The sequence below is a fragment of the Vitis riparia genome, chromosome 2 (genome assembly GCF_004353265.1).
Source record: "Vitis riparia cultivar Riparia Gloire de Montpellier isolate 1030 chromosome 2, EGFV_Vit.rip_1.0, whole genome shotgun sequence".
NCBI classification, from domain to species: domain Eukaryota; kingdom Viridiplantae; phylum Streptophyta; class Magnoliopsida; order Vitales; family Vitaceae; genus Vitis; species Vitis riparia.
This window is the reverse complement of record NC_048432.1, coordinates 8,844,224-8,852,077: the sequence shown is the minus strand read 5'-3', so window position 1 is coordinate 8,852,077 and position 7,854 is coordinate 8,844,224. Positions and strand designations below refer to the sequence as shown.

At 38.7% G+C, this 7,854-nt stretch overlaps 1 pseudogene; it reads right to left on the bottom strand.

Moving 5' to 3' along the window:
• Positions 1–5,538: 5,538 nt before the first annotated feature.
• Positions 5,539–7,115, bottom strand: LOC117930209 (annotated as a pseudogene).
• Positions 7,116–7,854: the final 739 nt, after the last annotated feature.

Sequence of the window (7,854 nt, the reverse complement as noted above, 5' to 3'; positions counted from 1 at the left end):
AGATGCAACCCTCGTAATCATGCACACTCTCCATCTCCGTCGTCTTGAGCGTCAACTTACCGGTCTTTGAAGTCGCACCAGAAAATTTTCTTTAAAAGCTTTAAGTTTCACCCCAGATTTTACATGAAAAAACAATTCACTTGAGCATCATCTTCCTAGTGAGCCATGTCTTTGATCTTTTTTGTTTGTATGAGATCAACTCTCTTGAATATGATTGTCTTCCTGCATCTCAATTGGAGTAGAAACCTTGCTTTGAGGGTGTTTGGATTTCAGCATAACAAACCCACAACTTTGTGCCTTATTTATAACCAAAACATAAGAGAAAATACCCACAAGACAAAATAGAGCAACTCCAATCATGCACATAGATTGATAATATATAGAGATGAAGATAGAAATACCAATGCAGATAAATGAACAACCTAGAATAGAGTATAACTAAGATCAGTAAAGATAATCGAAATGGCCCATTAAACGGAAATCCATTTCATGCTGAAATCAATGGGTTCCAAGACCAGTGGTTCAACATGTTAAAGTAAAGTCACAAACAAACTCCTACTGAGGAGTAAGCCATTTTAGATCAAAACATGAGAGAAAAGCAGTGTAACATCATATCCATTCCAAACTAATCAAACAGTGATAAGAATTAACCAATGTTTTCAGAACCGGACCGGTGATCGAACCGGAAAAGTTACCGGTTCACGGTTCACTGGTCGGACCGGCGGTCGAACCGTTATCGAACTGCTGTCGAACCGGTGACGTCATAAATATATAATTTATATATTATTAAAATAAAAATAATTATAAAAATTTTAAAATATATATGAATAAATTAAAAATCAATAATATTATCAAATTAAATCATATTAATATTTTTAATTTTATTAAATAGAATATGTAACATATTTAAATGTGAATATATTAAAAATGAAAATTTAAACTAATTTTATCATTTTTAAAAATATTATTTTATTTTTATTTAATATTATAAAAAAAATTAAAATCCAATATATATTATTTTGTTTGCATATAATACAACAAAAGTTGTGTAGCTGAGTGGTGTCTTGGGATGCCTATAGACCTTGGGGTCCAAGGTTCAAATCCTCCGGGTGGGGGACTTGCTTTTATTTTTTCATTGAAAAAGTTGGTTAGCAATCCCACATCGGATTCCAAGTGAAATGAGGAGGCAAAGGATGCCTATAAAAGCTATCCACATTGAGGGGGGCAATGCATTACCTCATCTATTGGGCTCAAGACTAAGTCCATAATATGATAGAGTGGGGTGTGGGCTTTGTCATTATGAGACAAGGCCCAGCATGGGCTTTTGCCCAAGCCTTCATATAAGAAAGCCTTTAAAATGGTGATTAACTGGAACTGTTCGGTTCGATTAGAACCGTCCGGTTCCACCGGGTCACCGGTCCGACCGCCGGTTTAGGCGGTTTGTGACCGGTTTGATCGTTAAACGGTTCAATAGGGCAGACCGGACCGGAATTGTGACCGATCGACGGTTGAACCGGTCCAACCGGCCGGTCCGGTCCGGTTTTTAAAACATTGGAATTAACCAAAGAGAATGAAGAACAGAGTGATGAAGAAAATGAATAAGAAATCTGCATGGAAACGGTACTGTAGACCCTCGTTTTGGTCTAGAAATTTTTAGGGTATTTTGAGGACATATTTTCACCACTTTGAGGAACTTTTGGCAGCTGGTATGAGAGGGTGGCATGAGAGGAGTGATCTTTTAGGTAAGAAATCAGAGTTTGACACGTGGCAAGAGGATATTCTAATATCTTCATGGCCGTTATGGAGGAGCGTCTGGAGCTGCAGGAGGGCAGGTGCTTTTTGGACGTGTTAGTTGAGGGATATTTTGGGGGGTGATGGTAGGCTGCTTTTGGAGGGGTTTTCAGTAGAGAGGAAGGAGAGAGAGGCAGCTGTGTGAGGTGTCTTGAGGGTTGCCGTTAGAAGATTTTTGGAAGAGGGAGCATGATTCTAGCAGAGAGCTAGGGGAGCTTTGAGAGCTGAGGGAGAACAGAAAGCTGAGAGAGGGGGAGCTGGGGAGAGAACTAGGGTCTCTAGGCTGGTTACGGGGGGAGGAGTTGCAGAGAGGTAAGTTTTTTTGAGAGCTTAGAGAGACATTCTTGAGGAGCAAGCTGGATATTCAGAGATTGGGGGATCAGACTGATTTTCTGAGGTAGCTTAGAGAGTCTTCGTGAGAGCTTGAAGTCAGGCGAGCTTTCGCTTGTGAGGAGGTTTTTCAGGTATGACCCTGTTTGTTATCTTCTCTGTTTTGTTTCCGGACATCATTTCTGGTTTTGGGTGTGTCTTTCTAGGTTGTATTTTTAGCTTTTACTGATCTCTGAATTAACCATGGATTTGTTGACATTATTTTATCATCTCCCCTTCTTGGTTTTGCTGAAGAGTATGTTGGCTCTGTTTTTAGTCTCACTGTGAAATATCTCTGAATCCACATCCTCACTTTTGTATGAAACTATAGTCTTTCAACCCGCTTATAAGCCCGTGGATGACTCATGAGACGAGGCTTCGTTTAATGTCCTCTTGGGTTCTCTTACTCTGTTTTTTTTTCTTTCTTTCTTTCATTCCCTGCTTCTGGTATTCATCTGTGGTGCGTGTGAGTTTATGTATCTCAACTTGAGGACGTTTTCGCCATTACTGATCGGAGATGGAGAATTTGATCTCTTTGGTGAACAAGATATGGAGAATTTGCACAGAATAAAGAAAGCAAGGCTGTCCTCAAACGCCGGCGGCGAAACGCCTCCGCCATCATCCAAGCGCCAGTCCAACCATACCCAAATTTCTTTCTTTGTTGCTTCCTGACATGAAAGCTCCTCCATCCATGCATCTTATGAAGGCAGCAAGATCCCATTATCAATCACGACTCAAGCAAAGCCATTCCCATCATAGTCTTCTCTCTCTCTATATCCTCATACCCATTGCCCACCTTCTCATACCCATTTTCTGCACCACTCATCTCTCTATACATCCTCATACCCACTTCTATCAAACCCCTTCTCTCTCACTAGCTCATTCACTTTTATTCTCTACCCGTTCTTCTCTCATAAACATAACCCCCACATCTCCTTCTCTATTTGCACTCACATGCATAGCAACTCCACTTTTCCCAGCAACCTCACCTTCCTTTTCCTTCTCGAGTCCCTGGCTAACTTTAAGGGCTTCAGTAAAGGCCAATGCATGCATACCTATGTCGCAAAACTAGGTCGGTTCGATGATATTTACGTGCAGAGTTCATTGCTCAATGTGTATGCATCGTGCGGTGGCATGAGATCATGTATACATATTTTTGATGAAGCGCCCCATAGGGATGTTGCGTCTTGGACTGTGTTGATTACAGGGTGTCGCAGTGCTGAAAGATATGACGATGCGTTGATGGTTTTTTTTTGAAGAGATGCAGTATGCCGGGGTAGTTCCCAATCACGTGACTATGGTGAATGTTTTATCAACTTGTGCTGATCTTGGGAAGGTTTCGTCACCCGGTTTGAACCTGGCTGTTCAGAGTTTGCTTATTGGTAAGTCATCTTTGATCGGTGGAGAGGCATGGCTTCCAGCTCTGGTAGAGGCACTCATGATAGCTAGAAGCAATAGCACGGGATCCTCATCCGTTCAACAGATTATCGCTCCTGTTCTGGTATCTGGGTTTCCAAATACTACAACTAGTCTTAATATGGTTGAAGTATCAGCACAGGCCCTTATCACGAGTTTCCATTACATCCAAAACTATCTATTAAGATACAGTGGCTTGATGAATTGACTATGCAGCAGCAGCTCTCGCAATGCAGAAAATCAGGGAGACAGAGAGATCTTCTCCAGATCTGATGAGGGAAATGCTGAGGATTTGCTTGGTGTAGCTGGACTGCCCTTGCAAGATAAAGGCTGAATACCCCCACCAGATAGTGTCTATAGTAACAGCTCAGAATCTGTCATCATTTCAGATGAAGTAAGTCTTCCAGATAGCCACACTGCTCCAGCAGACATGATGGTAAAGCTCTCATATGGGTCTAATAGCAGAGGTCACAGATTGCTTGAATTCTGTTTCATCTTCTGGGATTGATTTTCAAGAAATCTCATCGAATTGTGGGCAGTCCGAGTCTAAGTACACGGAGAACAATAACAGCGATGCTAGTTCTGTCAAATCTCCACTTAATGGGCCAAGTGAACACCTGAAGACTGCGGCATCACCAAAGAATGAATCCATAATTGTCATTGACACTTCCAAGTTTTTAAATGAGGAAGACTTTGAGGGTAAAGATGAAACATCCTCATCAAATCAAGTTCAGATTGAAGATGAAAATTGGGAGACCCGATTTCCTAATACAGAAGCTGGCATATGGTGATATTGCACTGTTTGTGTATGACAGTCCTGATGAATCCTTATGGAAGAGAGCAGCTGAGTTGCTTGTAGAAGTCGCTAGTCATGGTGAAAATACTAGCTGTGAGGTGCCTTGCCTCATTGTTGCAACAAAAGATGATCTGGATCCTTATCCGCATGGCAATTCTCACTTGCATGTTGAGCCCACTCATACGTACATCCAATTGCATGGCCACCATTGGCATGCCAATTTTAGTGGCCATGTGTCACTTCCCTTTATTTCTCTCATCTTCACCATTCTTGGTTTTGGAAATAAATTTTTTCCCAAGTCTCATTCTTTGCATAATTTTCCAGTTTTTTTTGGATCTTTCTTTTAAATGATTTTGACTCTCCCATTTTCCAAATAATTTCCCTTCTTCAAATCTTCATCCTTAAAGTTTTCAAATCCCAAAAATCACACTTTTAATAGAATTTTGTTGCCATTTTCTTCGGCACTCAATTTTCATAACTTTTATGTTTTTTTTTTTTTTTATGTGTTTTAAAAATAAGCAAGAATTAAATTCCGTAATTCCAATAATGGAATTTACGAAATTAATTCATGCTAAAATAAACGGGCTTTGGTGGGGGCCCGACATAAGTGAATTTATAATTGATTGATTGATTGATTGACTTATTTAATTGTCATGCATGATTGATTTATTCTACTCTACGACATGCATGAGATTATTATTTAATTGTGCACTAATCCCCTATCTTGATAGCGCATGAAGGTCCTTTGCCCAGGTACGCACTCATTCTCACTTTGGTTAGTCTATATGCATTTTCTGACTCTCATATGTGCATGATCGCTCTAAGTATTCATTGATTTTCTTATTGATTGCCACGTCAGCTTCACCTTATTAGTAGAGACCCGACTTTAGGGACTTAGAGGGGTGCTATGGTCTTTACCGTACCTTCCCGATAAGTAACCTGACCCCCAAACCCGATCCGGTTTTTCGTAGACCAACCTTTTCCAAAACAAGGAGTCACATTTAGGGTTTTTCTTTCTTATTTTGTTTACCCTTTAAAAAATAAAACAAAAATAAGTGGCGACTCCAAATCATTTTTCAAACAATAAATAAAATCAATTTTCAAAATAAAAATCGAGCTCTCCATCGAGTGGGAAACGCATGAGCCGAAATGCGGGGTCCACACCCTTATATTTTGGGGCCCACCTCATCCCCAACAACAAAACTATAGACATGATTTCCTACCTCAACCCAACTCCTACCAGTCTCCTTCTTATTTCCCATTCTTTTCATCAACTTTCTCAGCCTTACAAACTCCCCCACTTACCATCAGCTGCATATATATTTGATAGCATCACATAAGTCCCTGCCATATTAGGCCTCAGATCCAATATCCTATGAGCAGCTAATCTTCTGGAATTGGGAAACCTGTGTGCTTTACAAGCTCCAAGAAATGGCCCCCAAACGCACTCATCAGGCTTGAATGGCATGCTCTCTATGAGTTCATAAGCTTCCTCAACTTTCCCAGCACGTCCTAGCAAATCCACTTCACACCCATAAATCTCCTGGTCTGGACTAATGTTATAATCACCCACCATTAATTTAAAATATCTCAAGCCTTTATCTACAAGTCCAGCATGACTGCAAGCACTAAGAATGCCCATAAACAAGACTCAGTCAGGCTTAATATCTGACCTGACCATCTTGTCAAACAATTCAACAACCTCTTCTCCATACCCATGAGTCCCATACCCAATCATCATGGTAGTCCAAGAAACCAAATCTCTACGAGACATACCCCCAAAAACTTGGTGCGAATTAGCAATATTTCCACATTTGGAATACATGTCTATAAGGGCATTAGACAAGGCCAAATTCCCATCAAGGCCTCTTTGAATAATCCTCCCATGAATCTGTTGTCCACAATTCAAAAATGCTAAGGTCACGCAGGTAGCCATAATGCTGGTAAATGTGAAGCTAACTAAGATAAGAAGAAATAACATGTAGGATAAATCAGTCAAAGAGGGTATATCCGAAGTCTCAGAAGAATTTGACACTGGTCGGATAAATTTTATACTTAAACTGAATATAGAATGTCTACCCACCTGGTTTGAGTGAAGATCTAATGTCCCTAAAAGAGAAAGTGCCCCAATCTCTGCTGGTAGCAAAGATAACACGTTATTCTTGAAACTTGAAGCCACAACAACTAGATGAATATCAAATATAAAAAGATTTAAAATGAAAGAAAATCTACGTACACCAGACACTCCCAAATATCTAAATTTTTTTTGCAACAAGGAATGAGAATATGACCCCATATAAAACTCTGCAAGGGAACAACAACCCTTTATTGATGCTGGTATTGATGAAATTCCTGCATAACTCAGATGCACATGTTTCATTAGAAGAGTTGAGAGAAAATAGTTCAGATAAAAGAGTATACTTAAAAACCACTATTAATTCCTCTAAAACTTCACATGCGTACTGGAAAAACCTTGTAGAGACTAGATTCACTCACTGTTCTGATGAAAGTCAAGATGAATGAGACGTGAAAGCCTTCCAATATTCTCTGGCAAGCCAGTCAACAAGTTTCTTGCTTTGAAAATAGCAAGCAAACACAGTTTTGAGAATACTTTAAGTATATTTAAACAAAGAATCAGATATTGGTGGCATCAGATAAAGGACTATTTACATGTCTCAGTTGGATTGGATCTTTCATATCCCGCGATCAAGGTGTTCCATGTGATCAAATCCCTTTGAGTCATTTCATAGAAATATCTATTTGCTTCAAAGAAACAACTACACCTGCAATACATGTCTAGTATAGAATTCATGATAGGAAGATTGGATTCAAACCCATGTTTAGTCACTGCTGCATGCATTTTTGGACTAATTGAATCGAGTTTCTCACTATGAGTGGAATTGGATGAAAATGAGTGGTAGATAGTAGTCATGAGTGGATACATCTAGTGTTCTAATCTTGGTTCAGAACTATGTTTTGGACTATTTGATAATAGTATAAGATCATGTATACTTGCTGGGTTGTTTGTGGATACATTTTGATATATTTAGGATACATATTTATATCTTTTTAATGAACTTTCAAACACAAATATAAAATAATGTTGTTTTTTTTTCATACTTGCAAAATATTAGGTGACATGTTTAATATACATTGGATGTAGATTTTTTTTCATTGAATTTTTAATAAACTTTAAAAAATAAATATAAAATAATGTTACTTTTTTCTTTCTTGCCAAAGGTTAGGTGACATTTGCAGTGCTGCAGTTTTTAGAGGAGAAGATCACGCATAAATTTTTGTTATCATATACAGCTACTTGATATTTGGTTATTTTTGGGTAAATATCTATTCTTTTTTCATATATATTGGACAAGATAACAAGATTTTATATAGTTATTAGGTTGTTTGGGAATATATTTGGATACATGTTTATATCATTTTATTAATCTTTCAAATATAAACATATACTGATTTTTTTCTTA